The sequence below is a fragment of the Pogona vitticeps genome, chromosome 2 (genome assembly GCF_051106095.1).
Source record: "Pogona vitticeps strain Pit_001003342236 chromosome 2, PviZW2.1, whole genome shotgun sequence".
Taxonomy (NCBI): domain Eukaryota; kingdom Metazoa; phylum Chordata; class Lepidosauria; order Squamata; family Agamidae; genus Pogona; species Pogona vitticeps.
In genome coordinates this window covers 31,012,734-31,026,482 of record NC_135784.1, presented here as the reverse complement: position 1 = coordinate 31,026,482, position 13,749 = coordinate 31,012,734, and the positions used below count along the sequence as shown (strand labels likewise).

Here is a 13,749-nt window from a genome sequence, read left to right as displayed (position 1 = left end):
AATAGAACGAAGAAATGCCTCTGGATCATTGACAGTACAATTCCAGGGGATGCCAGAGATGAAAATAAAGAATTGGAAAAACTAACAAAGTAGAGAGACCTGGAAATCAAAACATCTCACCTCTGGAAGAAACAAACTTCAGTGGTCCCCGTAGTCATTGGAGCTTTGGGAACAATATCTAGAAATTTTCTTGTATATTTTTATGTATTTTATGTTGTAAGGTGCCTAGAGTGGTCGCATAGACCAGATAGGCAGGGTATAAATAGAATAAATAAATAAATAAATAAATAAATAAATAAATAAATTTGACACAGTATTATAAGCAGCTGCAGATCTCAGAAATAACTCCATCAGAGTTACAAAAAGTAGCAGTATTAGGAAGAGCACGGATACTGTGCCAATATTTAACAGATACTTTGGTTAAAAAACCCTGTATCTGTTACACAATGCCAGTCAGTATTTTTATAATTTTGATTGACTATGTCTGGTGTTTTTCAGTCATCATCATCATCATCATTTAGACTTATTTTCTTCCTCTACTACCTACGGTATTTGCAGTAATCCACAGCCTCCAATTTTTCATGCTTCTAATTTGTTTAACCACCACCACCACCACCACCACGATGATGATGATGATGATGATGATGATGATGATGATGATGATGATGATGATGATGATGATGATAATAATAATAATAATAATAATAATAATAATAATAATAATAATAATAATAATAATAATAATAATAATAATAATAATAATAATAAAATCATCTTAGAACTGCAGAGCTGGAAGGATAGCCAAAGGATGGGCAGATCATTCTCCCTCAGCCACAATTTCTCATCTGTGAAATTAACTTTTTAAAAAAAGATTTCTAATGGGCCATGAACTAAAAATGTTACCACAGAAATCAGATTGGTATAATACCTAATAATAGCAGGGATGCTATTCAACACAAAGTATATTTCAGTAGTGCCATGAACTTGATGACGATGACAAGGATGAGGTTCAGCTGTATACCTGCCTCCTGGGGAACAGTGGGGGAGGGGAACAGAGCTTGGAAAAGCTAACTGCTTGAACGGCACTAGGCAACATGGCCATGTTTAGTGAAAAACAAAGAATGGAGGCTAGTGAACCCACCTATTCACCTGTGTTCCAACTTAGGTTAGCTGTGGTGAGTGTGTAAAGGAATCATCAGGAGCCAGAGGAACCCAGATCCCCTTGTGAGTGTTTCTGCACTAGTGCCAATTCTTTCCATTCCTAAGGGAAGTATCCATCCTTTTCCACCTGCTCTACCTTCTCCACCCAACGTCTCTAAAATTCAGCCTGATTCCTGACTCCAGTCAGAATCTGGTCTTCATTACACCACCAGCTTCTCTACCAAAGAAAGCACCACCACCCACTTTAAAGCACCCTTGTCCTACCCCAAGATCCATGGCAGGACTTCTGGGCGTGGCACCTACAAGGACAGAGTACATGGCAGGCAGTAGCCCAGTCCCATCTTGGCATCTCCTGCTTCCTTCTCAGGGCAGGGCTGGGCTCCAAGGACATATAAATTCCAGAGTAAGGAGGAGGAGGCAGTCACTTCTCTCCTTCCCAAAGCAGAGCTGGTAGAGGAAAGCAGAGCAGCTGCTGCTCCTCCTCCTCAGCCTCCAGGATGAAGTGTGATTGCTGTGGGCGTTGGGCCTTTCTAGGCGTGAGGTCAATGGTCCCTCTCCTGCTCCTCTGTCTCCATCTGCAAGGTATGCTGTTGGGATAGGAGAGGGATGGAGGGTTCTGTATGGACATTTATTTCGGAACAGGGAAAGATGGAGAGCTCAGTGCTTTAAACATCTGGCTGTGGAGCCGTGGAGCCAGAGGTTGGGAATTCGATTCCCCCGCTGGGCCTCCTTTATGGCCGGGACCCCATGATCCATAGGGTCCCTTCCAGTTCTGCAGTTCTAAGACGATGATGAAGATGATGGTTACTACACCTTTTGAACTGCAGCTCCCAGAAACCCTTCTAGCAACATGGCCACTGCCCTGGGTGGCTAGGGGATTCTGGGGCTTGTAGTTCAAGAAATGTAAACTTTCTAAACTCCAGCTTGCTTACTCATAAAATCATTTTAACCTTAGTCTTTGCATCTGAGAAGAGCCTTTGAGGCAATTCAGAATTTAAACATCAGCATGATAGGGACTTACCTAATTGTTTGTTCCTTAGAAGTATCCTGCTTCTCCTCCAGGGACCTCAGGGCAATATACATTGCTCTCTCTCTCTCTCTCCCTCTTTCTCTCTTTCTTCCTCTCCTCATCTTTACCCTTAGAGCAAGCTTCTAGTAAATGCTATAGCAAAAGCAATAAATTATCAAGAACAAAAGTCTTGTTGACAAGATGTATTGTTGATGGCTGTGATGCCACGGTTGAGTGTGAATGTCACAACACAACATATTATAAATGCTTCATAGCACATGCAATGACTTTGTTTTTTTAAATAACTTGGCTGGTATTGGTGCTTTTGCTATTTGTGATGTAAAGTTGCTGAGCCAGAACTGGGAGTTTGTTTCTCTGCATTTAAGAATGTGTAAACATAAGAGATTGCTTCAGTCAATCAATTAATTAAAATTTGATCCCAGCCTTTCTCCCTGCACCGTGGGATTTAAGGCAGATAGCAATGAAATGGACTTAACACAGAGAGGTTCAATACCTAAAAGACATTAGTTAAAGCATAATACAAATTAAAAACAATTAAAAACAAAACAGTTGATGGAAGGAAGGAAGGAAGGAAGGAAGGAAGGAAGGAAGGAAGGAAGGAAGGAAGGAAGGAAGGAAGGTGGAATGATTTCTTCCTTCCCAAGTCTGATGTCACTCTCTTTTCCCATGTACTGAATTGAAAATTCAATTTTGTACCATAGCAACAGATGGAAAAGGAGGAAGAACAATAGTGATTCATAATAATGCACCTTGGAAGAAACATTTTTCCTACTCCTTATGCATGCTTAGTGTTAAGGCATCCAGAATGCAGGCTGGCAAGCCAGTAATGGTATGCTGGTGACACAGACTAACAGGTGGGTGGCAGGTGAGTCTAGTGGCTAGTGTTGCTGTATAGGTGTGTGCAGTTCAAGTCCCGCTTGGGTATAATAGCAGCAAAATGGGATAAAGAGAAGACAGTAAGGCACCTCACACAGCTGAAGTGTTTTACGTATGAATAATTATTAATAATTAAAAGGGGGAAAGCAGACATGATTCTTCGAAATACACATGTTAACTTCCTTGGCAAGTCTAATCTGATGCAGGTACTCAGTTCTTAGATTCCGTACATACGGTAGTGAAAAGTGGTGAATGAGACCAAAAGGCTTGTAAAGATGCCTTCATTTGAACAATGGAAGGTAGAGTACAGCTTCCTAGCTGCGAAGGTATGTTCAAAATGAACTTAGAGTGGGAAAGGTGAGGTGCAGGAATAAGTGCTAGGGAATAAGAGTCTGGAGAGATAAAGAAGCAGTGTCTGATAACAGAATTTGGAAAGTTACTTTTTAAAAATTCCCTTATTTGGCGTAATGTTTGGAAAAAGTATTTAATTGCATTATTTGTTACTTTTCTATTACTTTTCATAACTCAAAACACAAAAACAAAAACATTAGACTTCAGAGAGAATGGTGTAAAACCCGGAATTCTCACCAAAATGTCTCTTAAAATGTTCAAAGTAACTTTTAAGACCAACCAGTAAACGTTATTTGTTAACGTTGATAAAACTATTTTTTTGATGTTTTAAATGTTTTTAAGATGTTGTTTGCTATGTTTTTATGTATGTAAGCCACCCCGAGTTGGCCTAGTCTAGGGGCAGGGTAAAAATCAAATAAAGTAAAGTAAAGTAAAGTAAATAAAACACTGCTGTTCACACTCATTATGTCACCTTTGAAATGAAGCTTCATTACATCCTCATCATAATACAAGGCGACTAATTACAGGTGACTGCTTGTAATTCATTATTTCCAAACTCTGACTGAGAGATGGAAGTCGATCTAGGTCAGGGGTGGGAAGTCATTGGCTTTCCAAGTGCTTTAAACTACAATGTCCATAATGCTTTACTATGGTTATATTGAGTGGGGCTGACGGGAGTTGTAATAATCATATGCTGTCAAGTCAGTTCTGCCTTATGGTGACCCTTTGTAGGGTTTTCTGGGTAAAGAGTAGAGATGGACATGAGCCACTGGTTTGGCGGTCCATGCCCCATATATATATTGGCTGAAAAGCTGTTCATTTCCCACCTTCACCGTCCTCAACAGACCCGCTCAGAGGCAGCGCCTTAGCTTCCCTGCCCCGCCTCCTTTGGGTGCTGACCTCTGAATGGCTGCCCAGAGGAGGCGTGGCTGGGAAGCGCCAAACACGCATTCGGCTAAAAAATGAACTGGCACGAACTGTCAAATCATCTCTAGTTCTCTACCCAGAAAACCCTGGTCGTGCTCATCTCTAGTAGGGAGTACTCAGAAGTGATTTACCATTCCCGTCTTCTGGGGGTAGCTGCTTTGCCAATGCGTTTATCCAGCTCGACATCCAGAGAGAGGGTGTCAGAGATGGTTGAGCCGAGGTACACAAAGTCATGAACAACCTCCAATTCTTGTGTGGAGATGGCAATAGAAGGAGGTGAGTCCACACCCTGGCCCATGACTTGTGTTTTCTTCAGGCTGATTGTTAGTCCAAAGTCTTGGCAGGCCTTGCTGAAATGATTCATGAGTTGTTGGAGGTCTTCAGCAGAGTGGGCAACAATGGCTGCATCATCTGCGAAGAGTAAGTCCCGCATGCATTTCAGTTGGACTTTGGTCTTCGCTCTCAATCTAGAGAGATTAAAGAGCTTTCCGTCTGATCTAGTCCGGAGATAGACACCCTCGGTTGCAGTTCCAAAGCGAATTGGCCTTCTCAGCCACACTAGACGCTGCTCCAAGTCCTCCATACAGAGCACGGTACCATAGTCTTTTGAGACTGAAGGATGCCTAACTAACTAACTTCTGGGGGGCACCCTGGGACTGTGCAGCTTGCCCAAGGCCACACAGGCTGGCTCTGCTCACAGGAGAAATCAAAACCCCCAATTCTGGCTCTGCAGCCAGATACCTAAACCACAGAGCTATGGGAGATGTAGGCTGAAGTATCTGGAAGACCCAAGGTCTCTGAACCTTGTTCTGGATTAAGAAACACAGCACAAAGGATGCAGACCTGGAGTTAGGTGGTAGGAGATTAAATGATCCAGTATAGTATTTGCTTGTGTGCAGACTAACAGCTTGTTTGATTATTATTAAACAGGAATTTAATAATAATCAAACAAGCCACAATCCTCTTCTGCACTAGTCTATACAGACAGGGGAAGGGAAGGAAGAAGAGGAGGAGGGAAGAACTAGATGGGATCAAAAGGTGGAGAGAACTAGCAACTTGAGAGCTAATGCAAAGGGCGATGAGTAAATTCCTGATACAGCTAGATCTTTTCTTCCTCCTTTTCTCCCAGTTCTCTCGTTCTTTCCCTTCTCCCCCATTTGCTCCTACAGCTGTTGCTGCCACTGCTAAGCATCTGGGACCTGATACTTCTTACCTGTCTTTTTGCCTTGGGCAAATGGTGCAGAAGAGGCAGGGCCTGGCGATGGGAGCCTGCTTTGTTTTGGTATTTGCCGGTTGGAAAATATTTTATTGCCGAGAGTCAGAATTCCTGGGTCCTGTTCCAAGCCTACTCAGAGCTTGGGAATGAGAAGTAGTATCGAGTATTGAGCTCAGTATCGGGTGTGGCTGAAGCAGGAGAACAAAGGGGATTATTAGCGATTGTGACACTGCGGGATGGGAGTGTTTGAGGTTCAGAATGATGCTGCTCTTGTACTGTTGTTAGTATTACTCCTGTTACTTAGTACCCAGTAGACTACAACTGTCCGTTTGCAAAAGACCTTGCCATCTCAGTACCCCACTCAGTACTCAAGGCATGATCCATGTTTGGCATCACAGCTAAAGTTAATCAGATGGCACTTCAGAAGAAGCCGAAATCTCGTGTCCCTGAGATGAGATTCAGGCTGGCATCTGTGCTTGAGCAACCCTACTCGCAAAGAATTCTTGTGCCTACCTCCCAGTGAGCAATCAAAAAACAAAGCAAGCTTTATTTGCTAACCCCAGCAGCTGTGAACCTCTTGTGCTGTTTACAATGAAGGCCTATTCATCTTCTCTGAGTTTAGAAACTTTGCTTGTTTTGAATGGTAGCTGCTAGCATCCCTTGAGGAGAAACAGCCCAGAACCACAAGGCCTCTCATCTCTGCCTCATCTAATGACATGCTATCTGTAATGCATAATTTGTAATGTGTAGTTTAACCCTCAGCGACAGGGTGTAGCCTAGCTTCAGTCTTAGGCATCTCCAGGAAATATCTCAGGTTGTTCTTGTTTTTTTTTTCCTCCCCTGGGTTCACTTTACTTTTGCAAATGGTCAAGAGCACTCAGGGTGGCATTTGTTTCTTATTTCAGTTAGAGCAGGGTGAACATAGTCAGAGGTGGTGCCTCAGTTCGAAATCTTGAGGGGAAAAACCCTTTCCGTTCTCCTTACAAATTAGCAATGGGTGAGAGGCAGCAAGAATCCAACTCTTGGCAGGGCCTAGAAAAGTCTCTTTTTGGGACTAATTTTCCCAGATGCTTTCAGCCACCATGTTGGCTGAAGGATTCTGGGAACTATGTCCCCTGCAAAAGACTTTTCTGAGGCGTTTCACTTCACTTGGCAACTGTGATACCATGAGGTTTTCCCCCTCCCCCTTTGTTATTTAGCCAACTTCAGCCCTGTTCTCAGTGGGACTGCAGAGTCTCCAATATTTCATTTGCTGCTGTAAAAATTATCTAAGAGCCGACAGGAGAAGGAGGCTAGGAGAATGGGCTCCTCCTTCTACTAAGAGACTTGCTTAGGTCAACCCCCCCCCCCCAAGTAGGGTCCTTTCTTTCACATTTTGAGCTGGGGGTCCGCTTCCACATCGGCCAAAAAGAGGACAAATGCGATCAGTGAGCTTATATTAAGTGTTTCGGCACAAACTGAGAAAGAGTTACAATAATTTAAATTAAATAATAACGACTGCAGTGCCCCTTTTTCAGGAGAAAAGTGGGATAAAAATATTTAAAATTAAATTAACAAAATAATAGAAGTCAATAGAAATACAGCGCCTCTCACCATGGCACGGGAAAGCCATGGGCAGCCGGGCAGTCTTAAGTCTGCTGTGCCAGTGCTGGGGGCGACAGTCATTGTCCCTAAACTAGACTTGGACTGGGGGAGTCGTTCAGAGGACATCTTCAGAGACAGGCTTGTCCTCTGGCCGCCCTTCAGATGGAGGAATCTTCTCTCTCAAGTGGGACACCACCCCTCACATTTATTTCTCAGAGTTGCTTCCATCAGCCAATGGAAGATAAAACCCTGTAATATTCTCATGCGGCTTCACTGAATGTGGTTCTTCTTGTGATAGAATAAACAAAATCTCAGTCCTGTCGCACCACCTGTGTGAACAAAAGTGGACAACCTGCATACTCTCCGCAGTTTGCATCAGTTATACTGTGACTGTGTTTGGTTCATGTTCTCCCCACCTGTTGGCTTCTGTGCCACCGATGATGGCTTCTGGCCTGCAGTCTGCTCCACTCAGCCTCTCCTTTCCTCTCAGCAAGCAGCCCTTATGTGCAGAATGTGGAATTAAGTGGTTACAAACAGTAACCTATTCCTATTCGGTAACAGGTAATGTAACAAATAGTGATAAAGTTACAGTAAAAGTAATGCGGCAAGCAGTTACAACATCAGGTGAAGTAATTAACATTCTCTAGTTACTTTCAACAGTTACTTTTAAGGAATTTTGTTTTGCTGAAACAGGCTAACACTCACTGAAAAGTTGACTGGGGCTGGTTACAGAGCATCATGTGACCTCCCCGTTACAGCAGCTCCACTGGCGCTGCGGATCCATATCCAGGCAAAATTCAAAATGCTGGTTTTAACCTACAAAGCCCTAAATTGCTCGAGTCCAAGCTGTCTCAGAGACCACATCTCCCATTATGAGCCTGCCCGGGCATTAAGATCATATGGGGAGGCCTTTCTCTCAGTCCCACAACCCTCACACGTGTGCTTGTTGAGGATATGGGAGAGGACCTTCTCTGTCACTGCACCCAGACTCTGGAACTCCCTCCCACAGGAAGCAAGAGTGGCCCCATCTTTGCTGTCCTTCCAAGGCCTTTGTCTTCAGGCATGCTTTTCCTTAACGACTGGCTGCCTGGGTGGGGTTTCAAATGGATTGTTGTGCTCTGTTGTTTTAAATGTGTTTTAACATTGATCTTACGTACCATTTTAATATATTACTTAATTCTTTTTAAAACATTTGCATACTTACTGTTTTCAGCTTTTAAATATTGTCTTTTTAATAACGTAAGCTGCCTTGTTTTTTTTTTTTAAAGGAGAAAATGAGATTAAAAAATATTTTAAAGAAAGAAAGTTGTCCAAAATACAACCTCCAAGCGCTGGAGATTCTACGACAGGTCTTGGTTCACGGCCAGCCCCAGAACAGCTGTACCTTGTGATTTTTCTCAAACTGTGGTTTTCTGTTCCACTTTCTAGGATCATCTTCCAGATGCATCGATGTGGTCCTTGGGCAAGACCTGCAGCCTCTGCCTCCCGGTGTCCAGCGGTGTTCTTTGCCCAGAGGGCTGCTCCAGCCCGATGTCTCACCACCTGGTCAGGGAGACGATTCCGTCGACGGGGGGGACAGCCGCATTGTGGGGGGCAGTCCCGCAACGTCCGGAGGCAGTTCTCCGACAGACCGCCCCACTTCACAAGGGGACAGTGCATTCCAGTATGGAAAACCAGGCAGGCCAGGACAACACGGCAAACCAGAGGAGGCTGTATATGGGGGGCGGCCTGTTCAGTATGGAAGACCTAAAGACCCTGGCCCATATGGGAGCAGGCCTCAGTATGGTCCTGGCCCCGTACAATATGGCCGACCAGGAAGTTCTGTTCCGTATGGGGCTGACCAATATGGTGGCGGCCCCTACGATGGGTCAAATACTGGTTACGGCATCAGGGTTAACCCCCCTCGGGTAGAATGGAAGAACCCGGGTATCCCCTATATCCCATCTCCTCAGGAGCTGGGTGGCGGCTACATCCCGTTACCAAAGAGGTCCCCTCAGTATAATCCCAATGGACCATATGCAGTTCCGTACGGAGGTGGTGGTCGTCAGTACCCTTCAGCTTATGGTGGGGAGTCTGCGGAATCAGGCCCCAGAGGCAGATATGATGGCAGCTACGGTCCCATCCCAGAAAGCTTGCAACCTGGTGGTGGACAACGTGGCAGATACAGCAAGGATCAAGATCCTCCTTGCATTCCAAACTGTTAAGTGGGGGGGGGGGGACAGATTGGCCTAGATCAGGGTAAGCGGGCTGGGAGATGCTGGCACTTGTGGTCTAAAAAGGAAACTTTTTCTGATCCCTGGCTGGGAGCAATGGGAATTTAAAACATCTGGAAGGGGCCATATTATCCCTTCTGGCAACTCATGGTGGATAGGATGCCTATGCCTGTTTCCATCTCCCAGGAAGGAACTATGAGACCGCAGGACAGAGTGGATGGGGGAATCAAGAGGTGACTATATTGCCCCTTTTGCAGAATGTAACCTAGACCAATGTTCTCCCGAAATTAGGAAATCTATTAGAGCTGCTGGATAGCTCAGTGGTTTAGGTCTCTGGATGTAGAGCCAGAGGTTGGCAGTTCAATTCCCCACTGGGCCTCCTTGAGAGAAGCTGTACGTGATGATCCAAAGTGTCCCTTCCAGCTTTGCAGTTCAAAGGTTATTATTATTATTATTATTCACACAATTTTTAAAAATATGCTGGATCTAGTACAGTCCAGTAGGACTCCTTAACTGTATCCACTGATTCACTTATCCACAGTCTGAAAAATATTAAAAGTAAAATCCCCTCCCCAATATATATTTTTAATGATGAAGTTACTAGAACTGGTCACTAGAGTGAGCCAGAGACCATGCCATGTATAGCATTCGCCATACGTGTCTCACTCTGCCAAGGTGGGGAGACATCAACTTGTTCACTAGAATTTACATTTTTCAGCATTGGGATGGCGGCAGCAGGTGGCAGCTTGGAATTGATCCCTCGTGGATACAGGATTCCTACTGTATTACAAAATAAAATGGGTTCAAAATTTACTGTTATGATTCCCAAGCAAGTTATTTTGCGAATCTTAGCAGTCTGGAGAACAAACAAAGAATGTCTAGTAAAATACACACAAGACCATCACCTATGATTTGTGGATTCCTTTTGGCAACAGCCATGGCCGTTCCACTTTCAAGGATCCAGTGTGACTGTATCCTCTGAACCAGTGTCCTGCCCTAAATTCAGGACTTGAATAGATGCCCATATTGGATCAGGGTGGATTGGACTAAATAGGCTTGCTTAAAGTTGCATAGAGGTCTGGTGTGCCATTTGGTGTAATCCATGCAAGGACTGGGTGGTTTTGGGTCAGGTCACCACACCATACCTCAAGCAACCCTATTTGGACCACCTCCTTTAAAGGGAAAGAAAAAAAAAACAAGCAGGCAAACACATATCTCCATCCTTGTCCCTTCCTGCTTCTGTGAGGAAGCTCTGAATTTAAAAAAGATCCTGAAAGGCATCGCACATCTGCACTGCCCTACTAGGCTTAAAAATAAATAAATAAACACCATCCCCACTACCTTTGCTTCCTCCCCCCCCATACAAGGGATGCTTTCAATTTCCCAGTATCATTAAGTGGCTTAAGCAGATAGCTCAGGCCACTTAATGATAGTGGGAAACTAAAAACTTGAACCATCTGCTTTGGTTCGATCCCAATGATCACACATACTGGAACTAACCCAAAATGGATCAATTCTACATACCTTAAAAAAAGAGTAGCTCCTGTTAGGGAGCCAGAAGGGTGCTGCAACCAATTCATCAGGGATGGGCTGGTTCGTGCTGACAACTATTGCTGGAAAATTCCAATTTCTCTATCACCTTGCGAATAAACAAAAGGGACTCGTGCTTCGACTCTCAGCAAGCCCTGGTTCTATTACCGCAAGGTAGTTTCAGTGATGGGAGCAATTCTGAGGCCAATCCCTGCGGTGTTTCTGCTTTGGGGGCCTATTGTCCCATCCTTTAATTCAGGAATAAGCAATTTCCAGGGGCTCAAAGGCCACACACCCCTGTTACTTGACCTCAAGAGGGCTGCACTCTTTCGTGTGTCCATTCTACCCCAAATGGAGACAGAAAAATGTTTCTCTCCCCCCCGCATTGAAAAAGATCCCTCATGTCTTCTAGAAAGAAATGCTTTTCCTTATCCCCAGAAGGGATGTGGGGGTTGGGGTTGGGGACCAATTATCTTGATTAAAAGCACAACAAACATCAGATTGAGGGATGGGCTTTGGGCACATCTGGATGGAGCCCAAAGCCTGCACATGGTCCACTCTCACCTGGGCAAGAAAAAAAAGAAACACACACACATGCATTCTCTCAATGGCCTCTGGCTGGCTACCTATTGTGTCAAAAGAAGAACTGTGTAAACCTTATTTACATTGTTGTAATCCTTTCCATTCCAACCTCCCAGCTTCCTGGTGTTTATTCTGGAATTGCAGTTTTCTACCATGCCAACCTGACTGCTTTGTGTAGGTCTCTTTTGGAAGATGAATGTATTTAGAATAAATCTCAGCCATCTCCTCTTTTCAATCAACCACATTTTTGTAAAGCCTTTTGTATTCTTGTTCTGTCAAGGCCACCATGTTTGTATTAAAATCCTTCATATTTTAACACCATTTATTTTACTCTTCTTCTTCCTTTTTAACTTTTTTTTTTGCTAACCTTGGAATCAGATTTTTATATTCAGTTCTTCAAAACAAACAAACCCCAGCAACTTTGGTTTATGAATGTGGGATATTGTATTTCTTGTATCCATAATTAAAAATGCTAGGAAATGGCCTGGTATTTCTGCACAACATGATTCCTGAATTGCCACCGGGAAAAAGGATGGCAAGCTTTCCATAGCAAAGGGCAACCTGAATATTGACCACATCCATGACAGCAGTCAAGATGGTCTATAGCAGGGGTCATCAAACCCTGGCCCATGACCTGGGGCCGGTCCATGGGCTTGCCGGAACTGGACCGCAGAGACGGATCTCTGCCCCCCCCCGCATGGACATGTGGCAGACGTGTCGCATGCTCGTGAGCATGACACGCCCCCGCACATGGTGCTCGTTCCCCCCCCCAGGCAGTCCACAGCCCCAAAAAGGTTGGGGACACTTAGTCTACAGGATACCAGTCACAAAATGACACTAAGCAAAGGAAAATCCCAGAAACCAACTCCTTTTTCCATTCAATTAAACAATTCTCTCTCAAACAAAGCAATTGTCAGGACTGTTTTTCAGCAAGTATGAATGTGAGTGAGCACAATTTTATTTGTTTCTATATTGAGCTTTCGGACTTGGTGAAATACTACTTGGAGTGGTTTTACATACTTAAGGAAACATACAACTAAAATAATAATAAAAATTACATGATATCACAAACTAAGACAAAACAAAAACAAAAGTGACACAAGAGGATACCCTGTAGACCATCTTGACTGCTGCCATGGGTGTTGTCAACATTCAGGCTGCCCGTGCCTATGTGAAGGAGAGCATTGGGGAAGGGTGGAAGGCCCACCAGGGATGTCAGGAGTGACCCCTTTTACAGTAGCTTACAGTATTTTGCCAACGGTCTTAAAAGAAAACGTTTCTAGTGCTACCTAAATGAAATAGCTTTTTTCCCAGAAAACATTCCTTTGCTTCTAAGGACTGGGTTTTTGCTGTCCTTACTTATCTCTGCTCAGATATCAAGGTTAAAAACATTACATGCGCCTTAATCAACAAACCCACTTCTAGCTTGCAAAGGAAACCGTTTCTGTATCTTAGCAGGAGTTTTACACAGCTGAGAAGCAAACCACACATTACTGTGTCACTTACTGCTAGAGGAAGCTGGCAAAACCAGTGGCCTGTTTCGATTAATTGAAACGGTAAGAAACAATTAGGAAGTAACAGCAAATTATTCACTTCATAATTGGTGGCTTCTGAGGAAGACAGGATACTGAGGTATCCTCTGGAGAGACTGCATGGCTAACTCAGTCCATAGGCTTGTGTGCTAGTCTTTAAGGCCCTCTAAAGCCCAGGCACTAAGTGTCCCCAAAACAGCTCTCCTCGGTAGATTAACAATGGTATCTTGTCAGTCTTGCGGCCTGTAGTTCAACCATTTTTCCCCATAAGAAAATGATATGCTACAACTGCAACTTGGAATGCCTTTTTTGGATCTATGACTTCCAGAAGTCGACCCGTGTAGCCATGCTTATATAGAGTATGGGAGAGTCCAAGACGGTAACTTGTCCAAGTTTTGGTTCATCTCCAGCTATCACTGAGAAGAAGAAAACTTGTTCTAATGACTGGAAGAAGAAACTTTTTCCCAGTTTCAATGTTTGCTCTCACTTCTCAATAGATATCGGGGGGGGGGGCACAGTTTCCATTTGCACCTACTAAATCGTTTTATCTTGTTAAAACTGATTGATCTCTATTTCCTATCCATCCATCTGATCGTAACGGAGTCCAAGGCATAGATCACAGGAGTAAGGTGTGTTAAGATAACCCAATACCATTTATAAACCTGAAAAAGATGCAACCTGAACTAGGATGGTTACTAGCAAAAATCTGAAAACAGAATAGGTAAAGGTAAAGATTCCCTTCGACAT

The 13,749-nt window shown here is 43.9% G+C and overlaps 1 long non-coding RNA gene across 1 annotated transcript; it reads left to right on the top strand.

Annotated features, from left to right (window-relative positions):
* The first annotated feature begins 1,612 nt into the window (after positions 1-1,612).
* LOC110091427 (uncharacterized) lies at positions 1,613-11,791 on the top strand. The gene is made up of 2 exons (XR_012083423.2): positions 1,613-1,743; positions 8,574-11,791. It is a non-coding gene; the product is annotated as an uncharacterized LOC110091427 (long non-coding RNA).
* Positions 11,792-13,749: the final 1,958 nt, after the last annotated feature.